This window comes from Rousettus aegyptiacus, unplaced genomic scaffold (genome assembly GCF_014176215.1).
Source record: "Rousettus aegyptiacus isolate mRouAeg1 unplaced genomic scaffold, mRouAeg1.p scaffold_m13_p_2, whole genome shotgun sequence".
In the NCBI taxonomy this organism is placed as follows: Eukaryota; Metazoa; Chordata; class Mammalia; order Chiroptera; family Pteropodidae; genus Rousettus; species Rousettus aegyptiacus.
The window spans coordinates 135,530,502-135,549,815 of record NW_023416295.1 but is presented as its reverse complement, the minus strand read 5'-3'; the positions used below and the strand labels follow the sequence as shown (position 1 = coordinate 135,549,815).

At 34.5% G+C, this 19,314-nt stretch overlaps 1 pseudogene; it reads right to left on the bottom strand.

The window, feature by feature from the left end:
• Positions 1–10,595: 10,595 nt before the first annotated feature.
• LOC118614725 lies at positions 10,596–10,714 on the bottom strand (annotated as a pseudogene).
• Between the last annotated feature and the right edge of the window lie 8,600 nt (positions 10,715–19,314).

The window sequence follows — 19,314 nt, the reverse complement described above, 5'->3', positions numbered from 1 at the left end:
TTTGACCTGAAAGCTAGTTTCAATTAAGTCCATGGAAAGAAGTGTTCCATTTAGTTTAGGCTGCAATGAACGCAGTTCTGTTACTCACCTGACTGATTTCAATGGTTCTCGGAGTATTTCTAACAGATTAAATGGCCATGTTAAGCATATGGCATGTACCACTAGAACTGGTAGAGTCCTAGGATTTCAGAACATGGCCTTAAGTTCTTTGGCAACTATTTACTTTTGAAAAGTTTTAACTTGGTAAATATTGAACATTAAGTTACCATACAATGCAAGGTAACTAGTATGAACTGGATGCTTTACAATCAATATTAACATAAATTCAGACATTCCAAGCAATACTTCATAAAAAGTAGAAAAAAAAATGAGGCTAGGTCTGAATTAGACCTGTAGAAACAAGTTACATGAACCAATCGCTTATACCCTTGATTTCCTATGCCTGCTGCTTTGTCAGCCCTCATTCAATAGCACTTATGGTTTTGTGAGGGTATTCTCCATGAGATGATTAAGAGAAGTGATCTTTGGATTATTTTACAAGCATCTTTTCATGATATTCTGGCACTAGCTGGAAATGGCCTATGGATGGATTAGAGCCCTATCGAAGTGTGACCACAGTAGATAATGAAGAAATATTTGGCCTGTGAAAACAAAATCAAGTGAAATATCTTGTTTTTGTCTTACAGTGGAAAGAGAGATGATGGTCTAAATCAAAGATATATATAGTAATCTTAAGACTGACTCATGAATTTTTAGAAAAAGATATGGAGATAAATCTCCAAGAATGGTCTCAAAACGTGTTCCATGTGAATTTCCATCAAAAAGCTCATGCTTGTTGACCACTTCTGTAGATATCCTTGAGCCTCATTTCTCATCATTGCCAATAGCTTCATGGCACAGTAGCAGAAGTCTAAGTGGCAGAAATTTATGCACTGCATAAGAACTTCTTTTGTTGCGGACCCATTCAAAAGTGACAGCTTTTCCAGTACAAGGTAAAGCATTATATTTATACCACCATGTAACATACATTGCACAAATGTAAAGAAACTTCTATTATTGTGTCTTAGTAGCAGAGGGAAAAGCATCATAGTCTCAAGGATAAGTGATTTTCATGCACTCAACAAAATGGACTTATTTTTACCAAGGTTTACTCAGCTACTACCAGCACTGATTTCTCCATTTGCAAACAGCAGCAAATGAGTTACCATTATCTCAGAGCAACTAGTTAGTTACCTGGTGGCTGGCTGATTATAATGGAATACTTTCTTCATGGGTGGAAGTATCTATTTCAATTTGTTTTCATTGGAAGATAATTATTCTAAATTTATTAGCTTTTCTGTCTACCATACTTCTTCCAGCACTATTATCAGTGGAGTTATAAAGCCTTTATATGCCATTATCGTATCCCATACCACATGTATTCTCTTTACTTTACAATTAGATTCAAGGCCTAGAGCCAATGACCATAAATTTACTGTTGTTGTGAAGACTCCATTTCCTATAAGCAGCTGGACTTACATAATGGTTGAGTGCTTTGTAAGACTCATTTATTCCACCATCTGGGAACCATGCCTTGTGAAGTTGGAATGCTGTCCTGCAGGAAAGAGTATATGTTCTGACCAGTGACCAATATAATAGTACTATTTCTTCTATAGATATAATATAGGAGTCCGAGAATAAAAAGGCAGAAATTGGAAATTTCTTAAATAACCCGCACACAAAATATATATTTTTTATTCCCTAGATTCTCGTCTGTTTAAACATTTTCAATTATAGTTGACATACAATACATTAGTTTCATATGTATAAAATAGTGGTTAGATATTTATATAACTTAACAAAGTTATCAACCCAATAGGTCTAATACACATTTGACGCTATACCTAGTTACCTGACTACATTCCCTGTGCTGTATTCTATATCCCCATGACTGTTTTTATAACTGGTAATTTGTACTTCTTAATCTCTTCACCTTTTTCACCCCATTCCCATCTGGCAATGATGTATCTATGAGTTTGTTTTGTTCATTTATCATTTTTTAGATTACACATAAAGCTGAAATCATATGGTATATGTCTTTTGCTGTCTTACTTATTTCACTTAGCATAATACTTTCTAGGTCCATCTGTGTTGTTACAAATGGCAAGAGTTCATTCTTATGGCTGAGTAATATTCCATTGTATACATGTACCGCATCTTCCTTATCCATTTACCTTTAGATGGACATCTAGTTTGCTTCCATACCTCGGCTACTACTAGTAATGCTGCAATGAACATAGGGGTGTTTTGAGTTAGTGTTTTGAATTTCTTCAGATAAATGCCCAAAAGAAGAATTTCATCCTATGGTAATTCTATTTCTAATTTTTTGAGGAATCTTCATATTGTTTTCCAAAGTGGTTGTACCAATTTGCCATCCCACCAACAATGCATGAGAGTTTTCTTTTCTCCATATCCTCACCAACACTTGCTGTTCGTTGATTTATTTCTGATAGCCATTCTTACAGATCGGAAGTAAAATCTTATAATGGATTTAATTTGCATTTCCATAATTAAGAATGTTGAGAAACTTTTCACATGTCTACTGGCCAACTGTATGTCCCCTTTGGAGAAATTAAGTGGCTCTGTGCATTTTTTAATTGGATATTTTTTTTTTGGTGTTAGGTTTTAAATGGGATTGTTTTCTTAAATTATCTTTCTGCTTGCTCATAATTAGTATATAAAAATGCTACTGATCTCTGTATAATAATTTTGTGTTCTGCTTTACTGAATTCACTTATTCTAATAGTTTTTTTTGGTGGAATATTTAGGGCTCTCTATATAGTATTGTGTTATCTGCCAATATTGATAGTTTTACTTCTATTTCAGTTCAAATGCCTTTTATTTCTTGTCTAATTTCTGTGGCTAGTACTTTCAGTACTACATTGAATAGAAATGATGAAAGTCAACATCCCTCTCTTGTTCCTGATCTTAATAAAAAATCTTAGCTTATTCCCATTGAGTATGATATTACTTGTGGTTTTGTTATATATGACCTTTATTATGTTTCATTATGTTTCGCCTATTCTCACTTTGTTGAAAGTTTTTATCATAAATGGATACTAGATTTTATCAAATGCTTTTTCTGCATCTATTGAAATTATATGATTTTTATCCCTCATTTTGTTTATGTCCTATATCATGTTAATTGATTTGAGGATATTGAACCAATCTTGCATATTGGGAAAAATTCCACTCAATTGTGGTATATGATCTTTCTTATTGTAATACCGAATTCAATTTTCTAATATTTTATTGAGGACTTTTATATTCATGAGGAATATTGGGCTATAATTTTATTTTATTGTTGTCTTTTTTTTGTTTGTTTTTTTGATAGGGTAACGCAGGCCACATAAAATGAGTTTGGAAACTTTCTTCAATTTTTGGCATAGTTTGAGAAAGATAAGTATTAATTCTTTGAATGTTTGGTAAAATTCACCTGTGAAGCCATCTGGTCCATGACTTTTGTTTGTTGGGAGGCTTTTTATTCAATTTCATTAGAGTTATTGGTCTGCAGATTTTTGACTTGATCCTGATTCAGCTTTGGAAGATTGTATGTTTCTAGAAATTTATCTATTTTTTCTAGGTTGTCCAATTTGTTGGCATATAATTGTTTGTAGTATTTCCTTATAATCCTTTTTATTTTTGTGGTGCCTGTTGTCACTTCTCTTTCATTTCTGGTTTTATTTATTTGGGCCCTTTTTTTTTTTCTTGATAAATCTGGCTAAAGGTTTATCAATTTTGTTTATCTTTTTAAAGAACCAATTCTTGGTTACGTTAATTTTTTCCATTGCTTTTTTTTAGACTCATTTATTTCTATTCTAATTTTTAATATTTCCTTCTTCTCACTTTGGGTTTTGTTCTTTCTCTAGTTCCTTTAGGTGTAAGATTACATTGCACCTAATATTTGAGAGATTTTTGTTTCTTGAGGTAAGCTTGTATTGCTATAAATTTCCCTCTTACAAGTACTTTGGTAGTGTCCTATAGATTTTTGGGTCATTATGTTTTCATTTTTATTGGCCTCAAAATATCTTTTGATTTCTTCCTTGATCTCATTGTTAACTCATTAGTTTTTCAGTAACATGTTATTTTGCCCCTACATGTTTGTGTTTTCAGTTTTCTTCTTGCAATTTACTTGTAATTTCATACTGTTCTTATTAGAAAGATACTTGATATGATTTTAGCCTTCTTAAATGTACTGATACTTGTTTTCTGGCCTAACATGTGGTCTATACTGGAAAATGTTCCATTTGCATTTGAAAAGGATTTATATTCTGTTGCTTTTGGGTGAAATTTTCTAAAAATGTCAATTAAGATCCACTATTTTCTTGTTGATTTTTCTGTCAGGATGATCTAACATTGGTATCAGTGGGGTGTTAGAATCTCCTACTACTACAGTATTACTGTAAATCTCTCCCTTTGTCAATACTTTATATATTTAGGTTGTCCTATGTTGGGTGCATAGATGTTTACAAGATTTAACTTCTTGTTGGACAGATCACTTTATCAGTATGAAATGCCCTTCCTTGTCTCTTTTTATAGCCATTGTTTTAATGTTTTGTCTAGTATAAGTATTGCTATTCCAGCTTATTTTTCATTTCCATTTGCAAGAAATATCTTTTCCTATCCCTTTAATTCTGTCTTTTGATCTATAGTGAGTCTCTTATAGACATCGTATGTATAGGTCTTGTTTTTTATCCATACAGCCATCCTCTATCTTTTTATTGGCATACTTAGTCAATTTATATTTGAAGTAATTATTGATAAGTATGTAGTTATTGCCATTTTATTGTTTTCTGATTGTTTTGTAGTTCTTATTCTCTTGCATGTTGATGACTTTTATAGTGCTGTATTTGGATTCCTTTATATTTATTTCTTATATATCTCTTGTAGATTTTTAGTTTGTGGTTACCATATGCTTCACATAAACCAAGCTATGTTTATAGCAGTCTACTTTAAGTTAATGGTCACTTAAATACAAACACATTCTAAAATCACTGTCACCCTACTTGTTTATGTTTGGTATTATTTTTTACTTAGTGTTTATGTATATCCCTTAATTTACTGTAATTATACATAATCTTCCTACTTTTGTCTTTTTTACCTCTGTACTAGCTTTATAGTTAGTTGATCAACTGCTTTTACAAAATATTTGCCTTTGTCAGTGATTTTTTTTCTTTTTCATATTTTCTTATTCATGTTTTTGATCTTTTGTTTTCTATTTGAAGAAGTCCAAGTCCCTTTAACATTTAACACTGGTTTAGTGGTGATAAACTCCTTTAGTTTTTTCTTGTTTGGGAAACCTTTTCTTTCTCCTTCAATTTTAAATGATAGGCTTTCAGGATAGAGCAATCTTGATTGTAGATACTTACTTTTCATCACTTTGAATATTTCATGTCATTTCCTTCTGGCTTGCAAATTTTCTGTTGAGAAATCAGTCTTCTGGGACCTCCTTTGTACATAACTGATTTTCTCTTGCTACTTTTAACCTTTGTCTTTAACCTTTGACACTTTTTATTATGATGTGTCTTGAGTTGTGGGCCTCTTTGGATTCATCTTATTTGGGACTCTATTTTCTGGATTTGCGTGTCTATTTCCTTTGCCAAGTTAAGGAAAATATCAGTCATTATTTCTTCAAATAGGTTTTTAATCCCTTGCTTTCTTATTCTGCTATCCCTATAATGCAAACAATACAAATGACGTTGTCCCAGAGTTCCCTTAAACTATCCTCATTTTTTTAAAAATTCTTTTTTTCATTTTGTTGTTCCAATTGGGTGTTTTCCACTACTTTGTTTTCCAGATTGTTGATTCAGTACTCTGCTTCATCTAATCTACTGTTGATTTCCCACTGTATTCTTCATTTCTGCCTGATTACTTTTTTTATGGTATCTTTGTTGAGGTTCTCATTGATTGAATCTATTCTTTCCCTAAGTTCATTGAGCATTCTGATAACCAGTGTTTTGAACTCAATAGCTGGTAAATTGTCTCCATTTTGTTTAGTTCTTCTCTAGAGTTTTGTCCTTTCTTTCATTTGGGACATCTTTGTCTCATTTTGGCAGACTCCCTCTGTTTGTCTACGTATAGGTATATCTGCTTCATCTCCCAGTCTTGGCAGAATGGCCTTATGTAGTAGGTGTCCCTAGAGGCCCAGTGGCACAGTCTCCCAGATCCCTAATCCAGATGCTCCAGGGGTATCCCTTGTGTGGGTCGTTTGTGTTCTCCTGTCGTAGTTGAGATTTAATTGCTGTTGGCATATCAGTGAGTAGGAGTGACCCTCCGGTAGACTGGCTGGGAGTACAGGACGTGACTACATGGACAAGCTGTCGTGTGGGTGCTGACCCCATGAAGTGAGATTCGCTTTAGCAGGGCTCTGGTGCAAGCTGAGTTCACCCTTTGAGAGTGTTGGATGTGGTGAGAAGCTGGCCACTAGGTGTGTTTGTTCTTCAGCCTTTTCGCAGGGCTCCATTGTAGGCCAAGTTCAGCCACCATTGTGCCTGACCTTGAAGCTTCTGGTGGAAGCTTCAAAGGAACCTGCAGTTGGTTGCCACTTATGCTGCGCTTGGAGGCACTTGAGAGAAGCTATGCTGGGAATTGAGGCTGGCTGCCACTAGTGCCAGACTTGAGATTCTTTGGTGAGCACCACAGCGTGAGTAAGCCAGCTGCTATTTGTGCCAGGCCCGTAGCTACTTAATTGAAGTTACATTCTAAGCCAGCACTAGCTGTAGTTTATGCCAGGTTTGGGGCCACATTAGAGATGTTACAATGCAAGTTGAGACCAGTCACTGCTTATTCTGGGCTAGGGGCTGCTCAGCAAAGGTACAGGGCACACTGAGGCTGGCTGTTGCTTATTTGGGGTTTGTGGACATTTGAGAAATTTTAAGAAAGTCCAGAGTGTGAGCCAAGGCAGGCCACTGCTCATGTGGAAAAGCTGGAAGAGGTTCGAGTCTGGTGGGTGAGTTGAGTGAGGTGGGGTCTAAGAGGATCACCAGGGCAGAGCGAATTGTGTTAGCTGGGTTTGGGACCTGCTCGTTCCATGTCTTCACCCCTCCTACCAGTCTCATTGGGGCTGTAAAAGGAAGTATCCCAGAAATTACCTATTCCATCCAAAGTCCTCCTAGCCCTCACTGAATACCAGCAACCTCATCTGTTCCTGATAGTAAATATCAATTATCCCAACCAACATCATAAATTTGCATTTTCCCAGTCAGTGTTTGAAAAATTCCCTAATGATAAGCTGGCAGTTTTATCTACCTATTCAATAGAGCCACTGTGTGTTACTTGGTGAAAAATAAAATAAAACCGACTTTCAGGCAAGATGACAGAGTAGATAAAGGTTATGCTCACCTTCTCTCATGACCACCTCAAAATTCCTAGTTATTTACAAAAGAGTAATTTTAAAAAATTTTAACTGAAAAGATAATATTGTGCAAGGATGGACTGAAGTAGATATTTGTTAGCTTTTTATGGGAAGAAAAGAGAGTTCATTATCTCCTAGTATAGAATTTAAAAGAGCTACATACTCATTTTCTCAGGCCCCTGTGCAAAAACAGTAGCAAATTCTTTTGGAGGCAGTAATGTTAGAGTGAAGTGACAGAGTTGTCCTAAGTTACAGGGGTGACGTCGAGGGCTTAGCATCAGTGAGGCAAGCCAGGCATCCAGCTCTCAGTGCTATTACTGGCCTAGTGGTGTGACATGGTTTACCTGGGCTTGTCTAGCTATCCAGCCTCCCTTGCCTTTTGGAACCAGTTCTTTAGGCTTCCACATGCTTCTGGAAATATCTCAAAATATTTTAAATTATTTTTATGTCTTTAACAGGCCTAAATCAATCACTGATGATTGTCAAATGACCCTGATGAGCATAATAACTCTTTATTCTCAAATATTCTTTCATAAAAATGAATCACAAAAGAATGTATTGAGGTTATTTTCCAATTTTCTAGAATAGCCTCTTTTTTTTTGCACAGATGTACTAATGTACTCAATGTAACATTTCTATTCAAGTTTAATTTTGCCTCACAGTAAAAAATTTTCAAAAAGGGAGGAATTTGTGTAGTTCATTTTAGCTTCTCTGTGCCACAAACAAGAAATATAAATTTTGAAGTCAAATCTTAGTATATCTAGTAAAACATATTCCCTCTAAGTAAAAGTAATTATTGAATTATATTTGACAAATACTATGTCAGTCATTTTTTCTTATTTCTAGAAGTCTTGTATTTCTTATTAAGAGTAATATGAGTAAGAATAAATTTTATGATAAAAAATTTAAAAACATTATTTCAGTAGTTGGTCTGAAATTAAGCAAAACAAGATACTTATTTCTGAAAATTCATGGCAGAGTTTTTCTTTGACTATTGCTTGGAAATAAACAGTAGCTCTTCCTGTCATCTGCTTTAATGCTCTTATTTCCAGGGTCACTTTGTTGTTTTCACTGAGGCCCTACCTAGTTTGTTGTTACTGAAGCGGAGGAAGTTGTCAACATAAACCTATCTTTAATATTAATGACTATCAACTTTGTGAGGCTCTCAAAGCTGATAATATACCAGTTTTGAGATTCAGGCTATTGTCACTATTCCAGACATAATTGCTTGGTTTAAATCACTTTCCACGAATGTGTAGGACCCCCATTCTCAAATTTTATGAGTTTGCACCAGTGACACAAGAACAGATTGAGCACTTTTAAGCTGGAGGATAGAGTGCCCATGAGATTAACACTTGCACACCTGCTCTGCATTCATCTACACAACGGGCACTCTTTACAGGCTCATTAGGGATTCTAAGACAAGAGTCCCAAAAGCTATAGCAGCAATGAAGACATTATTGCTTAAGACAGTAAATGGTATTTAACAGTGGATGTTCAGGTAAAAGATGATGCACACACTAACGCCCTGTCTTAAAACAGCTCAACAGTGAATGTATGCTCTCCATATACTAATAATGTTTAGCCTTACTCATTTAATAGGTTATGTCTCTCACAACAATGAAAAAGAAAAGTTCTGTTGGCCCCATAAGAATATGATTCCTAAGTGAGCAGATGATAGAGAACTCCACACAGTAAATAACTTGCTTTATATCAACAAATACAGTAAAGGGGAAGAAATTTTACACCACCAACTTGCTTTTCAAATATTTTTTGTTACCCTATTCTTTTTAATCAGCTTGCAAATCAGTTGTCTTGACTACTTTAGTAACTTAGGTAAGAGATTGCACAGCATTTTGGCCAATATGAGCGGAGTGCCTCAAACAAAATCTTTATGTCACTGCATAGTTCATTGACTCTTCCATAAATGTGTATGACCATCTTTACTGTGAAACTAAACCCGTGTGGAATTTTGGTTTTCTGTTCCTGCAATAATATCCAATCAGATGAAGATTGACAGTAGGTATTTTATAGAGTTGATATTTTAATATAATAGACCAGACTAATTTGATATTGCTAGGTGTGTGATGACAACCACTTCAAACACAACAGAAGGGAATCCACATTATTCATTCGGTTAGGTCAGTGGGGCTGCTAATACTGGGGAAAAAGCGAGAGCTATGTGTAATTTTTTAAGCTGGCTTATCAGTTTCTTCAAAAATGCACATTAGGACTTTGAATAGGATTGCACTGAATCTATGTATTGGCTTAGGGAAAATTGCCAAGTTAATAAAATTAAGTATTTCAGTTCATGAAAATATCTCTCTGCTTGTTTAAGTCATCTTTATCTTATAAAGTTTATTTTTCAGTTCTAGAGTGTACATTTCACCCTGTTTATGGTTTCCATTTCTTTGCTGAATATCAATTTCTTCACTGAAACTTTCATCCATTGAAAATATGTCTTCTTGGGTTTTTCTTTTTTTTTTCTTTTAACTTTATTGAAGATAATTATATCACTTTAAAATCCTGGCCTGATAGTAGCAACACGTAGTTAATATTAGGCTCAGACTGGATGAATTTTCTTTTCTCTTGAGAATGTGTTCCTTTTTCTTTGATATTTTGGGTGGATTGTATCCTAGACATTATAAATTTTAAGTTAAGATTCTAGATTGTTTTCTCTGAACGTTGTTTCTTTTGTTTTAGCAAGTAATTCTCTCAACTGGTCTTGAACATCAACTTCTTTTGGATTTATTGAGTGGGCTCTCTAATCTCAATTCAGTTCTTTTGCCTTTAGCTGGACTGTTTTGTATCTGCTTTGTGCGTGCATGGTTCCGGGGTCAGGCAAAATGTGGGCAAACAGAAATTGGAGATCCCATTTTTTGGGTTTTACTCTTGTGAAGTTTACCTGCTTCCTTCAGGGAGCCAAGTCTTGTGGCTACATGTTTCTAGTTCCTCTGGTCAGAAGACTTGGGTCTTTCCATGTGAACCCCTTCTGTATGTAACCCCTGGACTGCACGTAAGGATAAAAGCTGTAGAGAGGGGAATTTATCTGAAGACCTCCCTTGGTAGGACCGCCTACCAAGCCCATAAACTACCCTTAATATAACTTTTTTTTTAAATTTATTTGGGTGAGGCAACCCTTGGTTGACCTCACAGATAGCAAGGACCTTGTCAGTTTGCAATCCCTATTTTTTATTTTTTAAGCCTACTGCACCTGGTCTTCCTAGGTGGTCTCCCATCCAAGTACTAACCAGGCCCGACCTTGCTTAACTTCCAAGATCAGACAGGATCAGGCTTATTCAGAGTGGCATGGTCATAGACCTTAATATAACTTTTTAACTGAGCAGTTCTTATAATCTTCATACTCCAAGTGAGGATGAACTACCCACCACATCTGTCTTTTGTTTACTGCCCTGTAATTTCAGGTAATTGTTTCATGTGTTACTACTAAGTCTTATAGTTATTTTCTGCAGATGTTTTTTTCTGGTAAGGTCTTCATCATTCCAAGAAACAGAACTTCCTACCTAAAAAAAAATGATCTTCCAAACTGCAAGAAATCATTGAATTGGTAAATTAACTAGGACTCATTTGAAATAATATCTTTACCCAACTAGAGACAGCTCCCTTAATTATTAGACCTAGACTCATGACTAGACTCTTTCAATTACTCAATTTTGGTCATTCTTGAATATCTAGACTCCAAGAATTTCTTATATTACCATTATACTATATTCTTTTCCTCATCAGTATGACCATTAACCTACAACATGAAATTGTGAAATTGAAAGAATAAACTCCTAGCCATTGCTTTCAATAAAAATAGGAAAGGAACTGTACAGTTTTGACTACAGAGTGATTTAGGAAATTCCACAGAATCTATTTCTATGGTACCTTTGCCTCTATTCCTGTTGTATGGGTATAGCCTATTCTTTCAAGCTTTTTCTTGAAACTGATTTTAATCTATTTGGTGGATTCACTAATTTACTCATTGTATATTTTCTAAATTTTTATTTCCTCCCAATTGTATTTTTTCTCTGCTACTTATCTCTATTCCCTAGTTTACTTTTCTTTTAATGTACCACCCACCAAGCCTATAGCGTACCCTTAATATAAATTCTTAATTGATCAGTTCTTATATCCTTTTATTCTCAAATTTCTACGCATTTACAGCAGAGATAGGTTACAAAAGGCTAAATTTCTTTCCTTCCTTGACACCATTTCCCCCCAACAACTGGCTTAGAGAGTTGCTCCTGAAATAGTGTAAATATTTGCTTAGAATTTCATCCTAATACTCGACTCAGTGAGACATCAGTGTTAATAAAACAGCAGGAACATGTCACAGGGAATTTCCTGCATTCTACAACTTAACTACTAAAGGGAATCTTCATTTAATTAAAAATTTATATGTCTTATTTCCACTCATAAACAACACTGAATTTCTTAGGGTACTTATTTGCATTTTCTACTTTCTTTATGTTAATGATGTCTTGAATTCTTGCCTAGGCCTCATCAGAAAAGTCATTTTCCCTTGAGTATGAGTAACAAACGTAGTAGATCTCTTAAACATATTCTAGATTTCCCAACAGTTTCAGAAGAAGCGAGTCCCTGCTGGGGCCATCATCCAGGAATATCTAAGCTCTCACGTCTAGACATCTAACCAGAGAAGTCCAACAAGGTACAGATAAGCTATCAATCATTTTAAAAACATTTTTTATCTCTAGGTTAAAAAAATAATAATTTGCTTTTCTTATGGGTATAAAATAGTTCTGTATTGCTGTCAGACACTGCTCAAGTGCTTTACCGATATTTACCCAACTGAAGTGAGTTCTATTCTCATTATGCTAAAGTTTAGGAGGTTGTATTATATAAGACACCTGGATTTTAGCAGAGCTGAAATTTGAACCCTGATTTTTGGCGCCAGAGTTTGTGCCCTCAAACACTACACAACACCGTGCTGCCTTAGTATGTCATTTATGTTCTAATAGAAGAGAGTACTCCAAAAATTCAAATAAAACAAAGAGTTACTACACTACAATAAGTTGCTTAAAATATCTTAGATTATGTAGTTAAATAAAAAGGCATGGTAAATAGAGAATGAGAATGCATACTGCAAGTATTAAACCATATGAAATTATCATTTTTGTATATAAAAATGCCTAAATAGCAACAATTTCAAAAGGTTCAATCAAATATTAAATTATACTTGAAATATCTACTCAAAAGGAAAACCGTAATAGTACATTGAAATAAAAAACATTAGCTGGCCTAGTAAGATCCGTAGTTAGTGAGCTGTGACTGGGTGAGACGGCAGAAGTTAAATGTACTTTTAGGTCTCCTCGGTCAATGAGGGAACATAGGGAAGTAAAAGTGTGCTCAAGGTCTTATCTTAGGAGATACACAGCTGCAAACAAGAATGTTTTAGTATGCTGGGCAGTGGGTCCGTGTTTTTGTTGAAGAGTGGAAAAATGTGTTAGATTGCAAACTTCAAAAAAAGAAAGATGTTTCTGGGAAACTGACCTTCATGGCAGGAATCTAGCCAGAGTCTGCAGAACATGCAGGTCAGGAAGGGTGGTGGGCGTTCAGGACCCCACCCTTTACAAACCCCTTTGGGAATGGCAAACAGGAATTTCTCACACCTGGTCAGAGCCTGTCTGTGGGTGGTATCATCCACAGCTGTACATAATCTAAATATGCTAGTGTCTTTTATGAGCTGCCTCTGGTGGAACACAATGTAAAAATACTGCGACCTAAAGAAATTGCCCTACTTTGAACTCTAGGCAAAGTTGTAAACATTGCTGACATTTGTTGATGTCAATGGGATTGTACTTTCTAGCATTCCTTCTTAATTGGTTTTCACTGGACTGAGGTATACTTATGATTAAAATATTCTTAATAATTACATCTACAATTTGTCCAAAAGTCTTTTAAAAACTACCGCACACTAAAACTGAGATAAAAGTTTTAAAATGACTATTGCTAATGGACATGAATAATTAGAAGAAAGCGTTAGTTAGAATCTGAACTGTGTTTTCTGTAATGTCCATTTCATTTCCTTTGTTCACTGAACAGAGTGCTCTCTGAGATATTATGTACTCTATGCTTGTGTAGTATTTGGAGTGCCCTTGAAGAAGGTTGAGATTTCCTTCCTACTTTTCGCACAGATTAGCATACTCAATGGAAACAGCACACTTAGATCCAACTCCAGGGTCACTGAAAAGGGAAATGGAGAGTTTAAAATCAGGAAAAACACTACTTTAAACACAGTATTTGACGGGTCTATTTTAACATGACAGAGGTTAGTGGAAAGAGGGAAAATGTATTAACAAACTCATATTAAAGCAAAGTAAAAAAGAAACTTTAATTGGAAGTCGCAACATGACTTATGACTTCCTGGAAAAGGCTACTTAGATTCAGTTGAGCCTGTGATAGGCTACATGTCCATGAGGATGCTTGAAAGAGAAAAAAATACAAAGTGTGCTAGAGAAAAGTCATATCTACTGGTGAGAGTCAAGAGATCAATGTCCAATTTCTACTAAAAATAGAGATGGTTCAGAGAAGACATATCATTCTATTAATAACAATGATGAAATACTTTGATATGTTTAATTTATTATGTCCCCCTATACTTCTGAGATATAAAAAAAAATACTTAGGAAACAAATAATAAAGAGAAGAAAAGCTAAAGCCTGCTGAGTTGATGCAGATAGAATTTTTGGTCCTATGATGAATAGAAAGAGCTGACTTCAGATATACCAAAGCCAGAGTATGCAGAGGAGTGCTCTAAGTTTTTGGGAAATTATTGTTTTACCAAATATGTAAGTAAATGTTCTAGAATTGTTTATATCAGCCACTTGCTTCTGATGAGTGTGCCAGTCTTCAGAATAGCCACATGTGAAGGAAAGCAAGAAAGCCCGCCATGAGAATTACGAAAGGATCGCATGCCTGGTGGAATCTTTTTACTCCTCGTTAGTGATGTCATTCACATTCCATATCCTTTGTTATTAAAGACGTCTTGCATCTTCTTCTGTTGCCATCTCTCCAGCAAAAACATCTACTGAAAACTAAGTAATAATGAAATGATGAAAATAATGGAATGGATAAAAACACTGACAAGTATTAGCAAAAAGAAGCAGAAATTGCAATATTGATAACAGACAAGGTAGAATTTAAAGTTAAAATTATGAAATAGGATAATGATGTCATGTACTACCTAAATGTCATAAGCCATATATACACTCCACAAAATTCAAATATGTAAAATAAAAATACCAAAAATATATGTAGAACATGATAGAAAATGAACTTATAGAGACAGATCTTATACAACTCTTTCAGGATCATATATGTTTAATAGAAAAGAACTAAGTGATACAAAATAAGTATTTTTAAAACCAATCTAATATGTGTGTGTGTGTAGAGTGAACGTGAGAAAATATTGCTTCCCAATATTAGACAACTTTGTTTTTAAATTTCACTGATATAGTTGCAAAAAATCACTATTTTGCCACAAAGGAAGCCTAAGTGAAATCATAACAGCAGAGATTTTACAGGCTCTTGATCATAAATTAATAAAATATAAAAAGGTAATGGGGAATTTAATTATATGAAACTATCCAGAAATAAAAAATACATATATATTTCTAATGAAATTTTACGTCACAAGCTAAATACTAAAATTATAAAACTATACAACGAAAAGAGGTAGCAAAATTTGTGGGATATAGGTAAAGCTGTAATACCTTCAAATTTAAAAGATTATGGTGCAAAAATTAGAAAAATATTAGCAAAATTGACCAAAAGAAAATACATAAACAAAATTAACTTAAAAAGTTGGAAAAAATAAATGGAGAATAATATTTGAGTATAGATATATCCAAATTGCATTATTCGAAAGACCAATAAGAAAACAATTTCTAGGAAGCTGGAATAACGGAACAAATACAGAAAGAAAAATGATGCGAGTTTAGAAATGAGAGATATAATGCAGTTGGTAATATAAGAATTATAGAACAATCACATCTACAACTTTCGGTAATCATTTTTAAGACTCAGAGGAAATTGCTAATTTCTTTGCAAAATCTGAAAATTCCCCCAAGGAGTAGAATGCTAGCAAAGCTGATTACAAAAAAAAGGATTCGAAATGTGATTTAGATTCTTTATACTACATACATTCACACACTGATCATTGCATTTTTTTTTTTACCTCTCTGAACTTGGCCATGAGACTTTCTTTAACCAATGATGATACATGGGTGGATGAAGGGAGAGTGTGCCACTCTGAGCATAGCCCTTCAGAAATTTCAGGTATTTCTGCTCCCTCTCTTTGCCTCTGACACAACCATATCAGAAAGGTTTATTAGAAAACTCTCACCCTGAACTGGTGTAGCCTGTGATGTGGTACTGCCCTTCTTTAAAACCAACAGGAAGAAATATACTCTTTTCCAAAGTGTTCTATACAAAATGTATAAAAAGCAGTTTCTGATATGACTTGGGCTCTGAGCTTCTGCCCCTTGACATTTTCATTGCACCAGTGGTTAATATACATACATATACACACACACACACATTTCTCCTCACTAGCCACCTCTCTAAAGAGGATGTGAGAAAGACATGATACAGAGGTGCTAGCCAAGCCCAACAGACATCAGTGATCCACAGCAAATATGTAGATGAATAAATAAGATCAATGAGATAAGCAAATTTGCCCCAGATCTGTAGACCTGTGAAAATAAAACACTTTTCTCCAAGTATAGGGTTGGTTGGTTATGCAAGCATTAAAAGCAAACGTGAACATTACCGAAGATATTCTACCATAAAGAGTACAAATACAAGAAGTTTTCACAGCTGATTTTTCTCTCAAGTACAGATAATTTCAGGATAAACTGGATCTTTCCCAGGCCGTAAAAAAAAAAAAAAAAAAAAAGTCTTCTTTTTCACTTTATCAAACCAGACTCTTAAATACCAAAACCTGATATAGTACCAAAAGAAGAAAAAAGAGACAGAGATATAGAAATAGAAGAAAAGAGAGAGACAGGCAAAAAAGGGGGAGGGGAGAGAAAACTATCAGCCAATCTCATATTTTTGTACAGAGCAAAATTTCTAAAAACAGTATTAAAATATCTGATTAGAAACAAAATAACATTTTATGGCCAAGAATAGTTTAAGTATTGCAATATTCAATCCTTTTTTTCTGGAATAACAATTCTACGTTTATTAGACTAATATTGTCCCATCACTTTTGAATGCTCTGGTCTATTCTTTCAATCCTTTTTTCTCTTTGTGTTACATTTTAGGTAATGTCTTTTGACCTATTTATTTCTAATGCTTTCCTTTGCTTGCTGAGTCTACCACTGGGTGCCCATCAAAGACATTCTTTTCTGGTCTCATGCTTTTTATTTCTAGCATTTCCATTTGATTTTGCTAAATATATCATGTGTACTTGAAAGAAAATGTGATTATATTGTTGATAGATGTCTTCTATGGCGTAAGTTATATCTTCTGTACCTCCCATATCTAACTGAAAAAGGTGTGTTAAAGTCTCCCACTAAGATTGCAAATTTGTCTATTCATATTTTGAAGCTATGTTATTGTATGTATACAGATTTATGGTTGAGATATCTTTCTGTTGTAAGATATTATGAAATGTTCTTGATCTCTAATGTTTTATGCCTTAAAATATACATTCTCTCTGGTAAGTATAGTCACATCTGATGTCTTGGTTTATGATTGTACGGTATAGTTTTATCCCATTTTCTTTTTAAACTTTCTGTGTACATATATTAAAGAAGTCTCTTAAAAGCTTCCTGTAATTATCATTTGACTCTTTATCTGGTCTGACAATCTCATTCTTTTACCTAAACTACTTAGTCCATTTACTGGTGGACACATAGATATATTTTCCAGATCTTCAAGAAATGCCTTGATCCACTGTTAGCATTATCAGCAGACAGCCTCATGCTGTCAGCTCCTTCAGGGCCTGGACTGCAGAGAAGCAGTTCATCCCCAAGTCTTTCTGCTTTTTCTAGTGCAGTATGCCTCTGGTGATTGAGCACATTTTAAAGGCCTGGCCATTTCAACGCGACGTAAGATAATCCTGATAGTAATACCTGCTCCAGAGCTCCCTGCCAGGTTGGCAGAGAATTTCTTGGGTTTGAATTTCAACCTCTCCTTCTTCCCAGTTAACCTATCTCTGGTTATCCCTTGTTCCTAAGAATTCTTCTATGATGGAAGATGAACAGATCTCTGTAACCTCAGCCCTCACTGTGGAGATCCAGCTCTGCTCCTCAGAGTTTGCAGCCAGCCCTATGCCTAAAGTAGTTTCAAAATGTGTCACATGTCTTACGCGGAAGGCCTGTGAATGGTTTCATTTTAAGCTAGAATTTTTCTGTGGCTTTTGCCACAATTTAATGTCAATAACCTTTTTTTGTCCCAAGGTATCTCTCGTTTTATGATTCCTATTGCTTATGCTTCACTCAAACCATACTATTTAGTGCTTCAATTAACAAACTACAAATTGCCAATATTTGCCCTTTGTGCTACTTCCTTTACTTGACAAATTAATTTTTAATCATTTTTCCTCTAAACTTCTGCATTTAGAAATCCTTTCTATGATTTACGCCACCATTTAAATGCTGCCTCTTCCATGAAAACTTCATTTATGCTCCAACAAGATCTCATGATTTTGTCTGCTTCGAAATCTTCCCATTATATAGTTTTAATTTGTCTTTTGGTGCTTGCTTAGTACTGTGCAACCTTATGTTGATTTGTGTATCTCTACCAGTAAACATGTAAAAATTTGAGGCCAGGGACCTGTTTGTCATATCTGGTAAAATATATACGTAGTAAGCACATTTTTACAATTAAGAATAAGAAACACTTATAAATGAACAAAAAAGTGAGTCACATAAGTGATCAAATATAAGCTGATGTTGAATTGAGAGAGTTTTCTAAAGTGGTAACCTGTTGTCTTCCTCTCCATTCTGTTTTTCATTCTATTTCTGCAGTATTGGGGAGGGAGGTATTTAGATTACCTGTAATGAATGCTTGGACCAAAGTAAACTTTGTCTTTTCTGTTTTAACTTGATCACTTTCAAAGCCATTGTATGGAGAGACATTATTTGGAGCAAGTACAAAATATCGCTCTAAACAGTACAATATGTTTGTCTCTTAATTTACAAGTCAATTTTAAAATGTAAAAATTCAAATATTTGTCCATAGAGTGTTTTCAGCAATTTAGAAGAATAACATAATCCAAAGTGCCATTATGTTATCTTCAGCTTCTCAGTTTATGAGATCATGCTTATTACTCATGTAGTTGGATACTTTATATTTCTACAAATCCTTCCCAGGAACAGTCCCACCTGAAATAAAACTGTTCAAAGTGAAGATCCTTAGTTTTAAAGTAAAAATAAATGATGTAACTGGGTAAAATCTGTTAGGCTCAATTTGGAACAAAAGAGCATCAATGAGAAACTTTATGAATGACAGAGAAACATTTGTGTATCAGCTAAACTTCTTTCTTTATCACCTATAAATTATCAACTATCATGTTCTATAAAACTCTGAGTCATGAGTTCCCAACAAGCACTTATCATTGCACATCATCGGCTTACATCGCTTACATCGGCTTGGAGAAAACAAGTACAAAGGTCTCAAGCTTGAAATGATAACATATAAAAGGAGGTGTGTCTTCTATCATTGGATTATCTGATAATAGGCTATTTGGGTTGTCTATGTAAGAAAAAAAAGTACTAAGTTCAGTAAATGTGGTTTTAAAATGTACAAACTCATAGATGATAGAAGCTGTGCAGCCTATATTTAATAAATATAAATCATGCAAATAAAAATATTTGTTGTGATACATAATTTTAAAAGACATGTTCTCTATCTCTAACCAGGATTAAATTAAAAAGCAGCTGATA